This window comes from Anolis sagrei, chromosome 4 (genome assembly GCF_037176765.1).
Source record: "Anolis sagrei isolate rAnoSag1 chromosome 4, rAnoSag1.mat, whole genome shotgun sequence".
Lineage (NCBI taxonomy): Eukaryota > Metazoa > Chordata > Lepidosauria > Squamata > Dactyloidae > Anolis > Anolis sagrei.
In genome coordinates, this window is record NC_090024.1 from 37,381,313 (window position 1) to 37,402,489 (window position 21,177).

At 42.3% G+C, this 21,177-nt stretch overlaps 1 protein-coding gene across 4 annotated transcripts in view; it reads right to left on the reverse strand.

Annotated features, from left to right (window-relative positions):
- The window catches only part of WWP1 (WW domain containing E3 ubiquitin protein ligase 1), a 53,234-nt gene extending 44,099 nt beyond the window's left edge, over window positions 1-9,135 (reverse strand). For 3 of the 4 annotated variants that reach the window (XM_067467375.1, XM_067467374.1, XM_067467372.1), the window contains exon 1: window positions 8,765-9,135. The gene's annotated coding sequence lies outside the window, so the exon portion shown is untranslated. The remainder of the gene's footprint in view (window positions 1-8,764) is intronic. The other variant, XM_067467373.1, reaches the window with a different exon arrangement.
- Window positions 9,136-21,177: the final 12,042 nt, after the last annotated feature.

Consider the following 21,177-nt stretch of genomic DNA (forward strand, 5'->3'; position numbering starts at 1 on the left):
TGCGCCTGTACCTTGGGAAGTCTGACTTGGCCACGGTAGTCCACGCTCTGGTTACATCCCGTTTAGACTACTGCAACGCTCTCTACGTGGGGTTGCCTTTGAAGACGGCTCGGAAGCTCCAATTAGTCCAACGGTCGGCAGCCATGATACTAACTGGAGCGGAGCGCAGGGAGCACACAACTCCTCTGCTGCACCAGCTCCACTGGCTGCCGATTTGCTACCGGGCTCAATTCAAAGTGCTGGCATTGGCCTTTAAAGCCCTAAACGGTTCTGGCCCAACCTACCTATCCGAACGTATCTCGGCCTATCAGCCCACCAGGACCCTAAGATCTTCTGGGGAGGCCTTGCTCTCTATCCCGCCTGCTTCACAGGTGCGGCTGGCGGGGACGAGAGACAGGGCCTTTTCTGTGGTGGCCCCTCGGCTCTGGAACGCCCTTCCCATGGAGGTAAGATCAGCCTCCTTGCTGATGGTATTCCGAAGAAGACTAAAAACTTGGATGTTCAAGCAGGCATTTGGTTAATTCGGTGCAATGAATGTGTTGATTACGGATTGGTAATATGGATGATGCAATTGGACCACGATTTTAGTTAGGAGATGTATTGGATTGTGATTTACGTGTAATATTGTGTATTATGTTTTTTATGGTTTTAATTGTATACTGTGCACTGTATATTTTGTTGTAAACCGCGTTGAGTCGCCAGTTAGGCTGAGAAACGGCGGTATACAAGGACAGTAAATAAATAAATAGAACCCCAGATGAACTTTTCAGTCATCATTTTAATAGTACCCAAGAAAGGTTAAGTGGTTTTATCGTGATTAAGGCTACTACAAGATTGTCACCATGTTTTAGCAGGGGAGATCCCTATTAAAACATGTAAGTCCCTATACTGGCTCTGCTGGAAGAATTTGCCTCTTCCTGTTCTTCAAACGTCACCTGGCAGGTGCCATTCCATTCGACTGTGTAGAGGGAGGGAAATGTGGCTTTTATTGATCTATCATCTGCTCTGGGACCTTTTCCAGATGAACAGCAGAATATAAATGCTTTAAATAAACAGATAAACAAGCAGAGTTACTCCATCATCACTGCTAGGAAATGAATTCATTTAGGCTCTTCCTCTCCCTAAATTGTCCCCATCTCAGCTATTACTTATGTAAGAATTTAATAACTTTAGGAAGTGGTGGACTAGTTTACTATTTTTCTTCTTCCTTGTGCTATTTCTTTTAAATTCTAAGTCTGAGAACAGGGACTTCAAAAAACTGATTTGAAAGCATTCTGAAAGCTTTTTTGGCTGAAGAGTATGATTAAAAGGCACTGAATACATATAGCTAAATACTGAAGCAGATCGTGCTTTTGATACATATTTCCCTCGAAATATATGTCTTTGTATTTATATCATGTCCAGATTTCTCTAGTTTTACAGGAATAAATCACATTGTAACAAGCAATGTTCACTTCAACAGTAAACTCAGCAACCCTCCAAGAAACTGTTGGACTGCAACTCCCTAACCAAAATATTTAGTAGTCGGCAATCTGAAAGAACACATAACTCCAAACCCAATCTAAAGCTTCCCCAAAAATATACTGAGAATCAGGTCAGGAAACCAAAGTTTGCTACTATTTTCTCTCATTTAACAATTTCAGAAAAGTCTCCAAGTCAGGCCTATTCAAAGGAGTTGTCAGTGGACTGGTGCTCATCATCAATCTGCTGCCTGTACCAAGGAAGCTTCCAGGAAAGAAACGGACAATTATAACCAATAGCCACGAATATGCTAGCAGTCCTTGACACAGTAGATGGGGGACCTGAGCATCAGGCATCTTTAAAAGTATTGTTCTAGGTCTCCTGCACTCTAAAGGGGGACCTGAGCAATTTCTAGTTTCTACTCATAGAGCATAGAAAATCCCCCACACAAATAGACAATTAAATTACTGGAGTTCTTTTAACATGTGGCTAATTTCAGTTAACCTTTTAGTCTGTGTTCCTGCATTTTTTTAAATGAAGTTCATTAAGTTAACTGGAAATTTGTTATGATATACATAGGACCGCTCCACTGGCCATGATATTTTGTACCAAATTAGTTTCTTTAGTATTGAAAAGCAAGCCAAAATTCAATGAATTGTAATAAAATAATCTTTATATTACTCAGAGATGTATAATTATGGCAAAACGCTCTGTCCAGGAGAGGCTGTAACTGAAGGACCATGCACAGAGTAGAAAGTGCTAGGAGAACTGTTTCCAATGGCTTAAAATAAGACACCAATATAACTACATTCTGGACAGTATTTTAAGAAGAAATGCAATCTCATACACAACACTTCCTTACACTTGGCTATCACAGGAGGATAAAGTATGGTATATGTTTCTCTCACCTTTCTCTCATACAGTACAATCAAGTTGGTTTGCAGCCAGAATCTGTTAACTGAGACTGACTACAGGGAGCACACAATTTCCATGTTACAATACCTTCATTGGGCGCCTATCCATTTATAGGTACAATTCCAGACTGTTTCTCCCTGCATGAGCTCATCTGGAAAAAAACTTCTCTCTGTCCCACCAACTTCTTGGGCTCACTTGGTTGGAAGAAAGGGGAGATCCTTCTCAGTGGCTGCCTCTAGACTTTGAAAATCCAAAGCAGAGATGACCAAATCTTTGCTCTCCTTTCAGTAGCAGATTTACCTCCAAGCCTTCACATACCAACAAAAGCTGGGCTTTTAAGTAGTATGTTTTAAGGTTAAATGAATTTTAATATTTTAATGTTTTATTTTTTACTTATAAAGTGTTCTACTTTATATTTTTATTTTGATGTTTGAATTGTTGATTTTTTTAATTGTGCTCTTTTATTATGTTGTTAGTAACCTTGAGTGCCCTATCAGGAGAAAAGCAGGATATAAGCAGATCTTTAAAAATAAATCCTACTGAACTTAAAATCCAAGAATGCCTAAGTTTGTTGTTAAACATGAATAACTTTGGAATAGTTACTTATGATTGCAGAACACTGGTTTCTACTGAGAACCAAGGTCTTAAAAACAGGCCATATTCATGCCAGTCGTACCAATGTAACTTTCTCTTTTTGTTGCTTTATTTTTTGTCCTAATTTTAGAAGGTGACAGAGATCAGATTCAAAGGAGAAGTGTCGTTTTTGCACCTTTAATTTTTGCAGACGAAATGTAGATTACTAACGAATCATAAGAATAACATCAACTTCCAAAATGTCTCATTCTATAAGATCCTTGCCCTTGTGTGTGTTTGACATCACTACAAAGGAAAAATATTAAATTAGGTCCATAGAGCAGATGATTGGTAATGGCCACTGTGTACATGTAGACCCCCCCACAAAGTCTAGTTACTAGTAAGCAGTGATTAGGATTTGAGTGGGGCATTTTCCTGTCAATTGAGGAGTGTCTGCTTGAGTCCCCCTCCCTCAAAAAAAAAAAAAACTATGATCAATCACCAACACAAAAACACAGAAAAGGGGCCATCAAAATCCCCTTGCACTAGAAATTGCACAAACCAGGGAAGTGGGAATCTCAGGCTGCCACTTTTAGATCAAAAAGGGAACGGATCTATGCTCATTCTAGCTGAGGCTTGCTGGAAAATAGGATTTGGCAGATTTTCACAGTTACAAACATGTAACTGTAAGTCATGTTTTTGTAACTGCTCAACAAATTTGTTACCTATGGTTGATGATCTGTACAAAATATTTTCATATGGATTAACCTATAAAGTACAGAAAACCTTCTTAAAATGCAAATTGCAACAAGAGCACCAAATGTAGCCATGTGTTGCTCTACTGTAGTCAATGCCTGGATCAGAGTCCTGGAAACCTGATGCCTTAAGTTTTATAAAATAAGAATAGAAATAAAATCATTCTAATATTAAATTATATCCATATTAGAGACTGAAAATATTATATGTGTTCGTATTTCATTTTTATCTCAATTGAGAAGCAAAGTTAAAAGTGAAACTTCCAACTGCACTATATCAACAAACCTGAAATATTCCAAATAAGTATTAATACTTATTCAATAATTTTCGCTCCACTGTAGCTCTTTGCATCTCAAAAGAACCCTATCTTCATAATGTTTCAAAAGAACATTGCCACACTTACATCACTGTTCAACCCAGCACTAAAGTATGGGAAAGCCTCTGTCATCCAGGTCCTTCACTGTACTCATCCAGTATTAGAAGAGTAATATTGATAGCATAACACCGTCTTTAATATACTTTTAAAGTCTATATCACTTGAAATAAGTGCCACTCAGCTTAGGGCAACATCCAAGTCAAGCAAGGATAGTCTTTAACTACCATTGATCTTTTCTAGGGATGTGAGTGAAGAAGAGCATGGTTTGGTAACATACACTCAAATCCACCCAGTCCTTCTATACCCTTCACATAAATCTAATAGGAACACCCTATATGTATCTATGGAAAAGGCGGATAGTGTGAACACCCAAATACTATAGTAGGAATACCCAAATCCTCCCAGGCCTTCCTAGTCAGAACACCCTATATCTTGTGCACTATTTTAGGAATGGGGAAGGGAGAGGGAGTAGGCTGCAAAGTCACAGCAGGTCATCCCTACTGCGAGCACCTCTCTTCCTTTCTGCAGGAAGACAAACAGAAATCAAATGTATCCAACCTCCTCATTTGGAAGAGACAGGGCCACCCTTGAGGGAATGCTTCCTAGGGCAATGAGGCCTCTGCCAGGCCAGGCCAGGACACTCCACAGGGTTCAAGGCTCAACCCAAACCTGCTGGACAGCCTTTCTCCACCCCTGCAGCTTGTCAGAAAACCCAAACGAGTGCATCCACACTGTTGAATCAATGCAATTTGACCCAAAGCACAAAAAGAAAAAAATCTTCAGCTGTTTCCTCCCTTATTTTTAAATCCTGGCAATAATGTTTGCAGAAAGGGAATTAGGGCCCTTCCAGATCCTGGGATATAGGGTCTGTCTAGAAGGGCCCTTGCTGCCCCATGGTTCTAAAGTCCGGGTGTATCTATAGTGTAGAATTAATGCAGCTTGAGACTGCTACCAAGTGCCCTGGCTCACTGCTCTGGAACTCGGAGTTGTAGTCTGGTGAGACACCAGCACTCTTTGATCTGGTAATACCGCAACTCATCCTACAATTAAGATGTACTTAGCAGAAGAGGCAATCTTGCGACAGATTAAAGCTTATCACAAAAGCAATCGTTCTCAATAAAAACATCACACTGGGCTACTATTTCTTTATAAAGCAGGCATGGGCAAACTTCGACCCTCCAGGTGTTTTAGACTTCAACTGTCACAATTCCTAATGACCTTATGGCTACTAGTCTTGTATAGACTACTGCAACATGCTCTACATGGAGTTGCCTTTGAAGAATGTTCGGTAGCTTCAACTAGTACAACGTGCAGCAGACAGACTGTTAACAGCAGTGGCATATAGGTAGCACACAACACCCCTGTTGCACCAGCTCCACTAGCTGCCAGTTTGCTACCAAGCACAATTCAAAGTGCTTGGCTTTGGCCTAGAAAGCCCTGAATGGCCCAGGCCCAATTTATGTCCAAACGCATCTCCCTCTATGAACCACCATGGAAATTAAGATGTCTGGGGAAGCCCTGTTCTCAGTCCTGCCTCCTTTGCAGACACAACTGGTAGGGACGAGAGATAGGGCCTTCTCAGTGGTGGCTTCTCGGCTGTGAAACTCCCTCTCATGTGGGATTCAGGGTTTCTGGTTTTTTTTTTGGGGGGGGGGGGGGAGGCTCAAAAGCCACTATGTATTATAAAGATTTTAATGGACTGCCTCGGGAAACTAGAGGTGTATGAACTGTGTTGAGTTGAAGTCCAAAACACTTGGAGGACCAAAGTTTGCCCATGCCTGTTATAAAGGCAATAGGCATTTACAAACTCCTGTGTGTCACGAGATTTGGGGGCGGGGGCTCAAAAACCATAATGTATTATAAAGATTTTAAGGGACTGCCTCAGGAAACTCTGGAGGTGCACGAATTGTGGGAGTTGAAGTCCAAAACATCTGGAGGGCTGAAGTTTGCCCAAGCCTGTTATAAAGGCAATAGGTGTTTACAAACGCCTGTGTGTCATGAGATTTGGGGTTTTTCTTTTTTTTGGGGGGGGGGGCACTCAAAAACTCTGGAGGTGCACGAATTGTGGGAGTTGAAGTCCAAAACATCTGGAGGGCTGAAGTTTGCCCAAGCCTGTTATAAAGGCAATAGGTGTTTACAAACGCCTGTGTGTCATGAGATTTGGGGTTTTTCTTTTTTGGGGGGGGGGGGCGCTCAAAAACCACACTGTATTATAAAGATTTTAATGGACTGCCTCGGGAAACTCTAGAGGTGCATGAATTGTGTTGAGTTGAAGTCCAAAACACTTGGAGGACTGAAGTTTGCCAAAGCCTGCTATAAAGGCAATAGATGTTTACAAACTCCTATGTGTCATGAAATTTGGGGGGGGGGGGGGCACTCAAAAACTCTGGAGGTGCACGAATTGTGGGAGTTGAAGTCCAAAACATCTGGAGGGCTGAAGTTTGCCCAAGCCTGTTATAAAGGCAATAGGTGTTTACAAACGCCTGTGTGTCATGAGATTTGGGGTTTTTCTTTTTTGGGGGGGGGGCGCTCAAAAACCACACTGTATTATAAAGATTTTAATGGACTGCCTCGGGAAACTCTAGAGGTGCATGAATTGTGTTGAGTTGAAGTCCAAAACACTTGGAGGACTGAAGTTTGCCAAAGCCTGCTATAAAGGCAATAGATGTTTACAAACTCCTATGTGTCATGAAATTTGGGGGGGGGGGGAGTTGGGGGGGGGGCTCAAAAACCACGATGTATTATAAAGATTTTAATGGACTGCCCCGGGAAACTCTGGAGGTTGTATGAATTGCGTTGAGTTGAAGTCCAAAACACTTGGAGGGCCAAAGTTTGCCCATGCCTGTTATAAAGGCAATACGTGTTTACAAACGCCTGTGTGTCATGACATTTGGGGTGTTTTTATTTGGGAGGGGGGGCTCAAAAACCACTATGTATTATAAAGATTTTAATGGACTGCCTCTGGAGGTTGTATGAATTGTGTTGAGTTGAAGTCCAAAACATCTGGAGGGCTGAAGTTTGCCCAAGCCTGTTATAAAGGCAATAGATGTTTACAAACTACTGTGTGTCATGAGATTTGGGGGTTTTCTTTGGGGGGGGGGGTCAAAACCACTATGTATTATAAAGATTTTAATGGGCTGCCTTGGGAAACTCTGGAGGTGCATGAATTGTGGGAGTTGAAGTCCAAAACACTTGGAGGACCGAAGTTTGCCAAAGACTGTTATAAAGGCAATAGGTGTTTACAAACTCCTGTGTGTCATGACATTCAGGGGTTGTTTGTTTTTTTGGGGGGGGGGGCTCAATAGCCACTATGTATTATAAAGATTTTAATGGGCTGCCTCGGGAAGTTCTGGAGGTGCACGAATTGTGGGAGTTGAAGTCCAAAATATCTGGAGGGCTGAAGTTTGTCCATGCTTGTTATAAAGGCAATAGGTGTTTACAAACTCCTGTGTGTCATGGGGTTCGGGGGTCAAACACCACTATGTATTATAATGATTTTAATGGACTGCCTCGGGAAACTCTAGAGGTACATGAACTGTGTTGAGTTGAAGTCCAAAACAACTGGAGGACCGAAGTTTGCTCAAGCCTGTTATAAAGGCAATAGGTGTTTACAAACTTCTGTGTGTCATGAGATTTGGGTTTTTTTCTTGGGGGGGGGGGCTCAAAAACCACTATGTATTATAAAGATTTTAATGGGCTGCCTTGGGAAACTCTGGAGGTGCATGAATTGTAGGAGTTGGAGACCAAAACACCTGGAGGGCCAAAGTCTGCCCATGCCTGTTATAAAGGCAATAGATGTTTACCAACTCCTATGTGTCATGAAATTTGGGGGTGGGCTCAAAAACCACTGTGTATTATAAAGATTTTAATGGACTGCTTCGGGAAACTCTGGAGGTTGTATGAATTGAGTTGAGTTGAAGTCCAAAACACTTGGAGGGCCAAAGTTTGCCCATGTCTGTTATAAAGGCAATACGTGTTTACAAACTCCTGTGTGTCATGAGATTTGGGGGGTGGGGTTGGGAGGGGGGGGCTCAAAAACCACTATGTATTATAAAGATTTTAAGGGACTGCCTCAGGAAACTCTGGAGGTGCATGAACTGTATTGAGTTGAAGTCCAAAACACCTGGAGGGCCGAAGTTTGCCCATGCCTGTATCTACACGGTAAGACTTCCGTTTTACTGCCCTAGCTCAGCGCTATGTAATCCTGGGATTTGTAGTTTTGAGGAGGCAGCAGCACTCAGAGAACTCGAGAGGCCTTGCTTGGAAAACGACAGCTCAAAAGACTCCATAGTGAAGAGTGCATTAATTCTACAGTATAGGAGAGGAACTCAAGGTGACACAGAGCGAGGAAGGGAGCTGGAGGGAGCGAGAGGCACCCCTTGCCCACCAGCTGGGGAAAAGGAGGGCAGGAGGGGCTCCATTTCTACTGGAAAAGGCGGGGGTGCGAAGTTGTAAAGGGACGAGAAGAGCTTCTTTCCTCCCTCTCCCCCCCCCTCCCCAAATGAACGTGACTCCTTCCTCGCTTTCCCCCCCTCCCAGGCAGCAGGCAGCAGGCCCCCTCCGCCTTTCCCTTTCCCTCCTCGGCCAGGCCAAGAGCGAGCCAGCGCAGGCTGTTTATGTGTCTGTCAGGCCCTCCCTCCCTCGCTCCCTCGCTCCCTGCCTCAGCCTCTCTTCCTTCCTTACCGTGGCTCGGAGCCCAGCTGCTTGGTGCCGAGGGTGGCGCTGGGGGTGGTTTTGAGGCTGCCTCCGTCCCTTCAGCCTTCGGCCCCGCTCCTCACCGCCGGCACGACCACGACTACGACTACTGCCGCCGCCCCGGCGCAGACACCAAAGGATGCCATCTCACAGAGGAGGAGGAAGAAGAAGAAGAGGAGGAGGAGGAGGCGGCATTAGAGGGTCTCCTCACAGGGAAGAAGGAGAAGGAAGAGGAGGAGGAGGAAGAGGAGAGCTCGCGCCCCTCGCGGTGGCGCGCATGCGCGTGCACCCCAACCGTCGAGCAAAGAAGGGAGGAGGAGGAGGAGGCGCGAGACAGCCTGAGATGGAAAAGGGAAAGGGGGGGGGGGAGAGAGAGAGGAGAGAGAAGAGCTAGAGGCGGGGCTATGACGGAGAAATGGGAGGAAGCGCATGCGCAGAAGCCTACGCCGGGTACAGGCCAGATGATGGGAAACTTTTGTCAAAAGCGCCCAGCAATTTAGTTCTGGAGTTGGAGAGCAATCCAGGGCTGAACCAATGCTATTAAGGGGGGGTTGGGTAATGGGGTAATGTAGTAGTCAGGACTGAACCAACTGGTAAGAAAAGAAGAGGGGAGGTATATGGAATGAGACTGAAGCATTCAATCTAAATTTGACTTAAATCAAGAAATAGTTTTCTAAGATCTACAGAGACACTCACTGGAACACCTCAGCAAGCAAGAGTCCAAAAGTGGCAGGCTCAAACCCAGAACCTCAATCAATGGCTGATATATGATGTTTTTAATTATTGTTTTGTGATTTTATTGTTGGAAACTGGCCCGAGTCCCCCAATAGAGGGGAGAAGACCGGTATACAAAATTGCTAAATAAAATAATAAATAAATACTAAACAAGAAACTTCCCTGTGGGCACACAGAAAACTGGATGACTTGGAAGGTGCTGAACAGACTGCTCTGGCACCACAAGATGCAGAGCCAATCTTAGGAAATGGGGTTACAAAGTGGAATCCACAACATGCGAGTGTAGAGAAGAGCAAACCACTGACCACCTGCTGCAATGCAACCTGAGCTCTGCTACATGCACAATTGAGGACCTCCTTGCAGCAACACCAGAGGCACTCCAAGTGACCAGATACTGGTCAAAAGACATTTAATGAACTACCAAATTTTGTGTTTTATCTGTTTTTTTTTTTTTTTGGTTTTGTTTTGTTTTGTTCTGTTAGAAATGTAATACAATTGACTGGTTGCCCTGAGACGACAAATAAATAAATAAAATACTGCTCTGGAGTTGGAGAGCGGTGCTATTAAGGGGGGGGGGGGTTGGATAATGGGGTAATGCAGTAGTCAGTCAGGACTGAACCAACTGGAGAGAAAAGAAGAGGGGAGGCAGATGGAATAATAATAATAATAATATATACCCCGCTACCATCTCCCGGAGGACTCGGTGCGGCTTACAAGAGGCCGAGCCCAAATACATCAATAAAAACAACACAGCAATACAAACAATAAATAAACTCATAAACAAAGCAATAAACAATAACAGTAACACCACGACGCATTAAAAACCTGTGGCAGGGCCAAATGTAATAATTAAAATTTTAAAATACTGGGCATGACAAGGTGACATACAACTAGGATAGGAATGAGACTGAAGCATTCAATCTACACTTAAGTCAACGACTTAAATCGAGAAATAGTGTTCCAAGATCTACAGAGACACTCGCTGGAACGCCTCAGCAAGCGAGAGTCCAAAAGTGGCAGGCTCAAACCCAGAACCTCAATCAATGGCTGATACCAAATGAGAGACTCCCTCCTGGGCACACAGAAAACTGGGAGACTTGGAAAGCGCTGAATAGACTGCACTCTGGCACCACCTTAAGAAATGGGGCTACAAAGTGGAATCCACGACATGCGAGTGTGGAGAAGAGCAAACATCAGACCACCTGCTGCAATGCAACCTGAGCCCCGCCACATACACAATGGAGGACCTTCTTGCAGCAACACCAGAGGCACTCCGAGTGGCCAGTTACTGGTCAAAGGACATTTAATCAACTACCAAGCTTGCAAACTTTGTGTTTTGTTTGTTTGTTTTGTTTAAAAATGCAATGCAACTGTTTGGTCTGCTCCTGACACGATAAATAAATAAATTCAATCTAAATAATGAATGGGCACAACTGTAGAAGCCTTAGGTCAGTGGTTCTCAACCTGTAGGTACCCAGATGTTTTGGCCTTCAACTCCCAGAAATCCTAAACTGGCTGGGATTTCTGGGAGTTGTAGGCCAACACATCTGGGGACCCACAGGTTAAGAAGTACTGCCTTAGGTAACGGTAAAGATGTTCCCCTGACATTAGGTCTAGTCGTGTCTGACTTCGAAAGCTAATGCCCATCTCCATTTCTAAACCAAAGAGCCGGTGACCTCTAAGGTCATGTGGCCTGCATGACTGCATGGAGCACTGTTACCTTCCCTCTGAAGTGGTACCTTGAGTTTAAATGGAAGACATTGATGGTTATAGTTTTAATGGTTTTATATGGATTTTATTATGTTATATTAAATGTTTTTAATTGGCATGTATGTATGGTTGTTAACTGGGGCTCCTTAGAGGGAGCGGTCAACCCTCCTGTTCAAGGAGCTCCACTGGTTGCCATTCATTTTCCGGACCCAATTCAAGGTGCAGGTTCTTACCTACAAAGCCTGCCTACCTGCATGACCGCATCTCTGTATACGAACCAACACAATTTCTTTGATCATCTGGAGAGGCCTGCTTGCAATCCCACCTGCATCGCAGGTGCGATTGGTGGGGACGAGAGAGAGGGCCTTTTTGGTGGTGGCCCCTTGACTCTGGAACTCACTTCCTAAGGACATCAGGCAGGCCCCAACTCTGGCAGTCTTTAGGAGGAGCTTGAAGACGTGGTTGTTCCAGTGTGCCTTCCCAGAATAATGATCCCATAGCACTTTGTCCTCCAAAGCACTTTACATATTAGGTCTGCCTGTATGTTTTCCACAAACGCCACTTTCACTTTTTCACCCATGCCCCAGCATTACTTCCAATTTTAACTTTACATTTGGCCTTCCCACAGTTGTCTTATTGTTAATTGTTGCATATTTTATTGTCTATGTTTTTATTTTAATTGCTTGTATTGTTGTGATTATTGCTTGTATTGTTGTGTTTGGGCTCGGCCTCATGTATGCCGCACCAAGTCCCTTGGGGAGATGGTAGGGAGGTTTTTTAAAAAAATATTATTATTATTATTATTATTATTATTATTATTATTATGTCGTGGCATCAAATTGTTGCCTTGAGTCGCCTTCAGGCTGAGAAAGTCAGGATAAAAATGTTGTAAATAAATAAATACCTATTGATCTACTCACGTTTGCATGTTTTCAAACTGCTAGATTGGCAGAAGCTGGGCTTAACAGTGGGAGCTCACCCCACTCACCGGATTCAAACCGACAACTTTCCAATTGGCAAGTTCTGCAGCTCAGCGGTTTAACCCACTGCACCACCATGGCCTTAATGCAGAGCTTTCCTTACTTTTCATGTTGGTGACATGCTTTTTAAGATGTACATCCTTTTGCCACAGGGTAACAGGAACACTTAAGAGTGAGCTTATCACACCCATATTAAAGTCACTCCACTGGTTGCCAATTAGTTTCCGAGCAAAGTACAAAGTAATGGTTTTGACCTTTAAAGCTCTACATGGTTTGGGTTCAGGATTGCTTTCTCCTTACAATCTGCCCTGAGGTCAGAACCTGACTGGCGACTGTCACCATTCAGCCAGAACCTGATTGGCAACTGTCACCCAGAAGACCTTTACTCATGTTTTAGTTTACTATGACTTATTGCAGGGGTTCTCAAACTAAGGCCCGGGGGCCGGATGCGGCCCTCCAAGGTCATTTACTTGGCCCTCGCTCAGGGTCAACCTAAGTATGAAACTACTTGAAAGCACACAATAACAACAACAATCCTATCTCATCAGCGAAAAGCAGGCCCACACTTTCCATTGAAATGCTAATAAGTTTATATTTGTTAAAACTGTTCTTAATTTTAATTATTGTATTGTTTTTAAATGTTTTTGCACTATAAATAAGATATGTGCAGTGTACATAGGAATTCATTCATGGTTTTTTTTCCTAATTATAATCCAGCCCACCAACAGTTTGAGGGACTGTGGCCTGGCCCTCTGTTTAAAAAGTTTGTGGACCTCTGTCTTATTGGGTTGTCTTTTGTTATTTTCATCCTGATGCTTTATTCTCTCTTGTAAGTTTACTGTAGTTTATGTGCATTCTCTTATATTATTATGATGTGTTTGTGTTCATTTGAGGCATTGAATGTTTGCCTTTTGTTTTGTGTCTGTAAAGTGCCCTGAGTCCCGTCTAGAAATATATTATTATTATTATTATTATTATTATTATTATTATTCGGCCACCCCAAGACTGTGGAATGACCTGCTAGAAGAGCTCCCATAGCTAAATGAGCTGTCAGAATTAAAAACAGAATTAAAGACCTCTCTCTTCTGGCAGTCCTACTCAGGCAACTCTGAATCATGAGTTTTGAATTTGCATTCTATTTCCAAGAGGCAGGAGGGAAATAAAATGTACTATTCTTGTTGTTGTTATTGTATTCATAGTTTCTGTGACATCCCCTCTCTTAGCTGGCTCCTCCACACCAACGTTTGGATTCCTGACCAGCATCTTGTCCAATATTTCCCTCAATATCCCCTCTCCTTGAATCAGGTATTATTTAGGTCTTAAGGGGATTGCTTTAAATGGGCTTTTCAGTGGGTTCACTGTAGTAGACACGAGCACACATTATTAATCCTTAACAGGAACAGCCAGGCACAGACACTGCGAAAAAAAAAGAACAAACCAGAAGAAGTTTATTAGTCTACAATGTTAACAAACATTAACTCATGAACTATTTAATAATTCACAGTTCACCAAAAATCCTATTCAGCTGCTCCCTGATTGACTGTCCTAGTTCTATTACACCTTTTCCCTGTTGCTATGCCATCTTCTCCCAATCTCTATGCCATCTTTCTCCATCTACCTTCTGTCATACAGCCATATAATGCAGTTTAAACTTGTCCAGCTCCTCCCTTCATAGTTGCTATGGCCAGTTTATCAGCTAGTGACCAGACATCTGGTGATGAGCCTCACCAATGTTAGCTAGGCTGTCTTTGGACAGCAGATAAGCATTTTAGCTGTGGCATCCTTAGTAGATCTTATTAGAGTCCGTACAGCCCAAGGTCACTTCCACATCACAATGAGGGGACAAAACAAGAAAAAATTAAGATGTTTTGGTCCTCAAATTTGGTCTGAAAATCTATAATATCAATTTCAATCAAAATACATGAGTACACAGCCATTATTCTACCAAGATCCAGAGAATAAACCATACAGTCAGGTGTTGTCAAAGGTTTTCATGGCCGGAATCACTGTGAGTTTTGGGCCGTATGGCCATGTTCCAGAAGCATTTTCTCCTGACATTTTGCCCACATCTACCACAGGCACAACCTCCGAGGGTGCCTTCTGTAGATGGGGGCAAAACGCCAGGAGACAATGCTTCTGGAACATGGCCACATAGCCCGGAAAACTCACAGCAACCCAATACACCAATTTGATGCAACACCATCATGGACCTAATAGAGCCACTATACCACACCAGTATCTATACAGCTCCAAAAGGTCTTTATAATATGGCATCCAGTTATAATCTGGACATCATACACCTCCATAGACAATCCAATATATATCTGACCTAAACCTTAAAACCAGTGTGTCTACCTGGGCAGGGCTGGGGGAAGTATGGACTGTGTGTCCCTTTAAGCTCAGGTAACCACATGCCACCACACTCTCAACTTTTATTTTTCAATATGACCCCATATGCTTTAAGGTAGTACATAATGTCAGAGGCCATTTCCTCATTCCCATGCCCATCTAAAATGTCCACAGCCTTGAGGCAATTTTTTAGAAGTTTGGGTTTTTTAAGGTTTGTTGAAGCAAAACAGTGCATTTATGAACAAGCTTTGGCGCTTTGTTCTTTTTTTCAGACAGGAACTGGGGCTTTGGAGGGCTTCAGGGACTGGACATATGGGTCTCAAGGGTTGTATATGGCTCCCCTCAGTTTCTTGGAACCAGAAGTGATTTCCACTTATTCCCCGATTTTTTAAGGGAAAACATTGTCAAATTGCCCTCACAAACCCTAGATATCTCAGGAGTCTTTTTAAATGGGGTGCCGAGGAGGTAAGTGTAGCCCCCAGTCTCTGAAAATTTGGGATGGGACACCATTCAAGTCCTACTTATAAAATGCAAGGCACCAGTGAGTATATTAAAAGCAAATCAGCAAAATTTTGACAAAATTTAGCTTTGTCATGAAGCATAATTGCCTTCCTTTGACAAAACAAGCTAGATAAATATTCACATTTGATTTCAAATGTGTTAATAGGCATGTTGCAAAAAAGCTATGTATTCATGTGATGTTTTTTCCCTTTTAAATCTCCCACAATGTTGTGGCTTGCCTCAACTACATATCCCAGCATGCAATACTTGGTTAAGCAAGATCAAGTCAGAACACCATGTACTGCTGGGTCTGTCATCTCAGCAGAGCGATACTTTTCCATTATGCCGCGAGGAAATGGAAAATGCTTCATGCAGCACTCTTATTCTTTAAATTGACCTCAAGTTCCCAAAAGGGTATGTGTCAAACCATAAATCAACCCATATTTAATCACTGCGCAATTTGAAAATGAAAAAGGAAAACCACAAGTGAGCAGAGTGCTGAAATAAAAATTGTTTCTATTTGACACAACATTTTTGGGCACTGACCTTTTTCAGCATGTTAAAGACAAGCTATGTTACAGCATGAGAAAATTTCCCATGCTATAAAAACTACCAGTAATACTGCTATTTACAAAAGCACATTAAAAATAAAATATTGCACTGATATGCCCAAATAAGATTTTCCTACAGCAGTTCTAAAACAAATTAAACATAAGGTTGTATATGAAATGCTTCTCAAATAGGCAATGATTAAGTAGCTCTTTGAAGTACCGATTGAACATCTCTTACCTGGAATCCAATATGCAAAATTTTCCAGAGGGGTGGCTGAGATAGTGAAAGTTTTGTTTTTTTGATAGTTCTGCAACCGCATTTCCTACCACAAACCTGCACGATCCCTCCGATCTTCTGGGGAGGCCCTCCTTTCGTCCCTTCTTCTATCACAGACATGTCTGGTGGGGAGATTGGCTTCTCCGCTGTGGCCCCATCTTTGGAATTCGCTACCTGGTGAGATTAGGCAAACCCCCATCCTAGCAGCCTTTAAGAAAGATCTGGCTCTTCCGACCATATATCCCATTTTAGTCTGTCCCACCACAGTGTTGTTCTTCTGATATACCTTCCTCTGTCTCTAATGTGGGCCTAACCTCATTGTTTGTCCTTTACAGGCTCATCCCTTATATATACACTTTTTATTCCTATCTCATCCAGGGTTTTATCATTTTATCTGTGTATTTGGCTCACCCATTGTGTTTGATTCTTCATTATGTTATTTTGCACTGTTTATTATGTTACCTCATGTATTTTATTGTGATGTAATTTTATTGTTTTGTATTTCATTTTGCTGTATTGTATCTTCGGGCTTGGCCTCATGTTATCTGCCCCGAGTCCTCTTTGGGGAGATGGTGGCGGGGTATAAAGTTTATTATTACTATTTTTATTCATTATACTTTTTTTAGTGCACAAAATTATTTAAAATATTGTATGAAATTAGCTTCAGACTATGAGTATAAGGTCTATATGAAATGTACATTAATTTTGTGTTTAGACTTGGGTTCCATCTCCACAAATTTTCATTTTGTATGTGTACGTAAATGCAGGTATTCCAAAATCTGAAAACAAAATACGAGTTTTATCTGGAAAGTAAGGTTAAAAGGCACGTAACTCTCACAGGGAATTTTCGTAGAGGAAATTGGTATCACTACAAAAGAACACACTAAAATGGAATGAGAGCCCAATTATGCTGAATAAAATGTTTGGCGCCTCTGTTTCCATAGAATACTAACAAAAAGCTGTTTGTTTATGAAACACTTCAGATACAGTTACTTTGGATTCAAGTTTCATAGAGCTATACTCCGTTCATAAGAGCTGAACTGTAGTATTTCTATAGCTCTTGAAGTACCTGATTTTTTTGTGGATTTTCTTTTTGTTTGGTTTGAGTAATGGAGAGGCAGGTCGTCACATTTAAAAGCAAACTGCCACATGCAGTGTTTCAGGTCATTTTGGGGGCATATTTTTCCAAACATACACTTTCTGGAAATGCAATTTCTCAGGAGATTTGGAGGCTTGAGAGTGGTAGGAGCACCTACTCTGTAAATAGTATGGTCTGCCTCATCTCAAAAAGATCCTAAAAACTATAAATGGAGGTAATAAGGGATACTTGGATTGTGTTTTTCTTGCATGGCAGTGGGTTGGATTAGATGGCCCATGTGGTCTCTTCTAACTCTATTATTCTATGATTCTATAATATATAAAGAACTCAATCAGGGACTCCAATGGAAGCTGACCATAAATTGCACTGGAGGGCCTAGCGATTACTAGAGTGGCCATATTAATTGAATCCATGAATCAGGTCAACAAAAGTCAAACCTGTAAATGTGGAGAGCTGACTATAAATTGTAAAATGTAAAGACAACCAGTTATCCAGTAGACAAAGCTCACAAGGGTCAAAGTGCTGAGACTTTCAGATTAGAAGAAATGATATTATTGGCTATCCTGTAGGTATTCCTGTTCCATTTGTGGATAGTAGCTGTCTGCACAACTACTGGGATTAAAAATCAATGTTACCCAGCCACAATACATTTCTCATAAGTGATCCTGTTGTGATATAAACTATTTTACGAAGACATGGACAAGTAAGACCCATTGGTTTTACAAAAGTCCTGCTCTGATGGAGATGAAATGTCTAGAAACTGGTATCAGCACAACTGCTTTTGATTTTGGATTATCCTTTTTTATGCATTACTAGCTGTACCCACCACGCATTGCTGTGGCCAAATTTCCCTCCCTCTTTCTCTCCTCCTTTCTTTCTCTCCTTCCTTCCCACTTTCCTTCCTTCCTTTCTTCCCCTTTTTTCTTTTATTCTCTCCTTCTCTTCCTTTTCCCTCCCCCCCCCCTTTTCTTTCCCTTCATCTTTCTGCCATTTCTTCCCTCTCTACCTATTCTTGGACTGTAACTCCCAGCAGTCCTCGTGATCTATCTATCTACCTACTTATCTATCTCTATCGAATCTATCTATTTGCGGTCCAGGAATAGGAAACTGGAAATATGCCGGGATTGGGATGCTCTCGAAGAAATCCAAGGAAAAGAAAGCTTGCAGTTTGGAAGCAGTGCATTTCAATCCTCCTCCTCTCCTAAACGACCTGGTTTAGGGGATGCTGGGAGCTGTAGTCCAGAAGACAGTGTGGATATGCTGTTGTGTGGTTTGTTTGCCAGGGGAAGTAGTTTTGCGCATTCACTGTAGTGTCTTTGTTTTTTACTTTTTAAGTCCCTTCCACTGTGGGAAAGGACTTTCAGTGTTTTTATGAGTGATGGTCACTCGTTGGCCTGATAGGTGTATTGTGTCCAAATTTCATGTCAATTCGTGCAGTGGTTTTTTAGTTATGTTAATCCCACAAACGAACATTACATTTTTATTTATATAGCTTAGGTCAATTAAGTCGATATGCAACTCCATCCTCTAAATGTCTATTCAAATGAAAACTATTAAATTCTATTAGTAAATTTAACATGTATATTGGAAGTAGAACATATATTGAATTATAGCCTTAAAGAGGATTCACTTCTTCAGCCCTATTGAATGCCCTACTACCTTAATTCTATGAAAATAAGTGCTTTAATGTCCTCTGAAGTCATGGGTAATATCAGCAGATTCTCAATACTATTTGTGACTGAAGATGCACCACCACAAATTAACAGCAGTTGTTTCCTTGTTATTGCCAGCAAAAGGGAAGTGCTGTTTCCATGAGTCTGTTTGGCTCACAACCAAAATGCTCAGCATTGCTTACATTCTACATGTCTAGTTCTTTTCTTTTAATAAAATATACTGATTCTGATGATTAATTGGGTTAAAAAAAAAACCTTGGAAACTGTTACAGAGCTGTGTTTAGATAGCTGCCAAAGCAACACAACTCTGAAAGTGGTTTCTTCTCTTTGTCTTGGCTCAGTGACACCACCTAAAATGATTGCTTTGGTTTCTCTAAAGCTGACCCAGCCAAACTCATGGAGGATGTTATCAGCCTCTCCAGACTCCCCACAGCACTGATATCTCCAGAATGCACAAGTCATCCTTAATACTGGTTGCGAGCAATCCTGCAGTGTTGATCAACAAGATGCCAGTTTTTCAGAACCAGACGTGAACATATTTATTTCTATAGTTTTGTTTTCTTTCAGTGGGAATTTTAGAATTTTGGGGAGTCCATGAAGTCTTCTAAGGATCTTGGGCTCTTCATTGACCTGCTTCACAGCTCACTCCTACCGTAACTATGGTATTTGCCCTATGGTATTTGCCCTAACTGGTGATTTGGGAACTAATGAAAGAAAAATGTATTAAATCCTGCAGCACCAATACTCCTTAATGTAAGTCTGGTTTTGAAGATGTTTTTGGTTAAAGAAACAAATTCAGATCTTAACCCATTTCCTGCCTTTGTGCATTTCAATTCAAACAGAGCTGTGTTAGAGAAAGATTTCCACAGGGTTTTATAAAACCCTTTCATACACCCCCTCCCCACACAGACACACACATTGTTGCTGACACTTAACTGAGAATGTTGGCTGAATACATAAGTACAGTGTGACATTTGCGGTTACTACATTTCATAGAAGTCATTTGTCCCACTCATGTCCTCACTCTGCTTCGAGGCCCTAGTTCTTAGGCAATTGATACTCTCTGTTGGGAGTAGCCCATATGCCAGAAATGGGAGTTTGTGGCCATTTAGTACACTGCTTGACTACATCTGCAGTCGTCCCACCGGTTGGCAGCTAAGACTAATAGGAGCAACAGCAGAAGTATAACACATCTAATGGACCCCATCATTCTGGAGAGAAAGGGATAAACGTTGCATGTGTATCCACACTGCAAGGCATATTTTGGCCATATGAAACTGCTATAGTTGTGTTACAGCTTCAGTTTAGTTATCTTCATTTCTAGGAAGAATTCAGGCCTAGTTTGTTGTAGTACCCATTTGTTTGTGTTTTTAACAATATCTACAGAAATCCTCTCTAGCATCATTTCTCAAAAGAATTTATTTTTTACTGCCAGCTTTTTTTTAATGGAACAGGAAATAAGGACTACAATGATGAGGGCAATCCTAACTTTAAAGTTTAGTAATATACGGGCAGTCTCCAAGTTACAAACATCCAACTTACAAACGGCTCATAGTTAAGAACACGGGGGAGGGGTGTGTGGATACTGGGGTGTGGTTGATACGGGATGGGGGGGGGAGACCAAGGATGGTTGGTGGGGGAGAATATTTCACATACAGCTGTGCAGGGCTCTTGGGAGAACCCTGCATATCCACATGTGTCTGAGAGCACTGGACAGCAACATGTGAAATCCTCCTCTTGACAGTAGCCCACTGTGCCCTCCTGGCAAAGAGGAGAGTTTACATGTGGCTGTGCAGAGCTCTCAGGAGAGTCCTGTATAGCTAAGCGTGCCTACAGGGCTCTCTACTTCTCAGAAGGATTTCATATGCAGCATCCTGCCACATCCTTCTGTCAAGAGAAGAATTTCACAGGTGGCTGCCCTGGCCCTTCTCTCTGCATGGGGATGCGGCGGGTCACCGTGTCCTCATGCTGAGAGAGCAGGGAGCTCTCAGCAGCCACATGTCTCCCTTGGCCCTCCTCTCAGCATGTAAATGCAGCGGGTCATTGCATCCTCATGCTAAGAGGGTGGGGAGATAGAAAGTGGGTGGAGGAAGGAGCCCAAAGGGCCTCATCTGGCCTGTGGCCCTGGGTTTGCCCACACCTGGTCTAGGATCTAGATGTTATATTCTATAAATATATGTTCCCCTTTGTTTGCTATATCTTACCTGGTCTGAGAAGATTCTAAATTTAAGAATATGCTAGGGCTGGGCAATTCGTTTCGTTAATTCGTAATTCGTTTAAAAAATCGTTAATTTTTGAATTACAAAACGATTACAAAACTTATTTTTAAACCTGGAAGTGTTTTTAAATATCGAAACGGCAGGCGCCAAAAAATTTTGTATTTCCGTCCATTTCGGAAATACGTAAGATGGCCGTCTGGCTTGCTGGGAGCTCTCCTCTCTCGTCGCCGGCTGAGCAAGTGAGCGAGAGGGCGAGCGAGAGGGCGAGCGAGAGGAGAGGGCGAGCGAGAGGGCGAGGGCGAGGGCG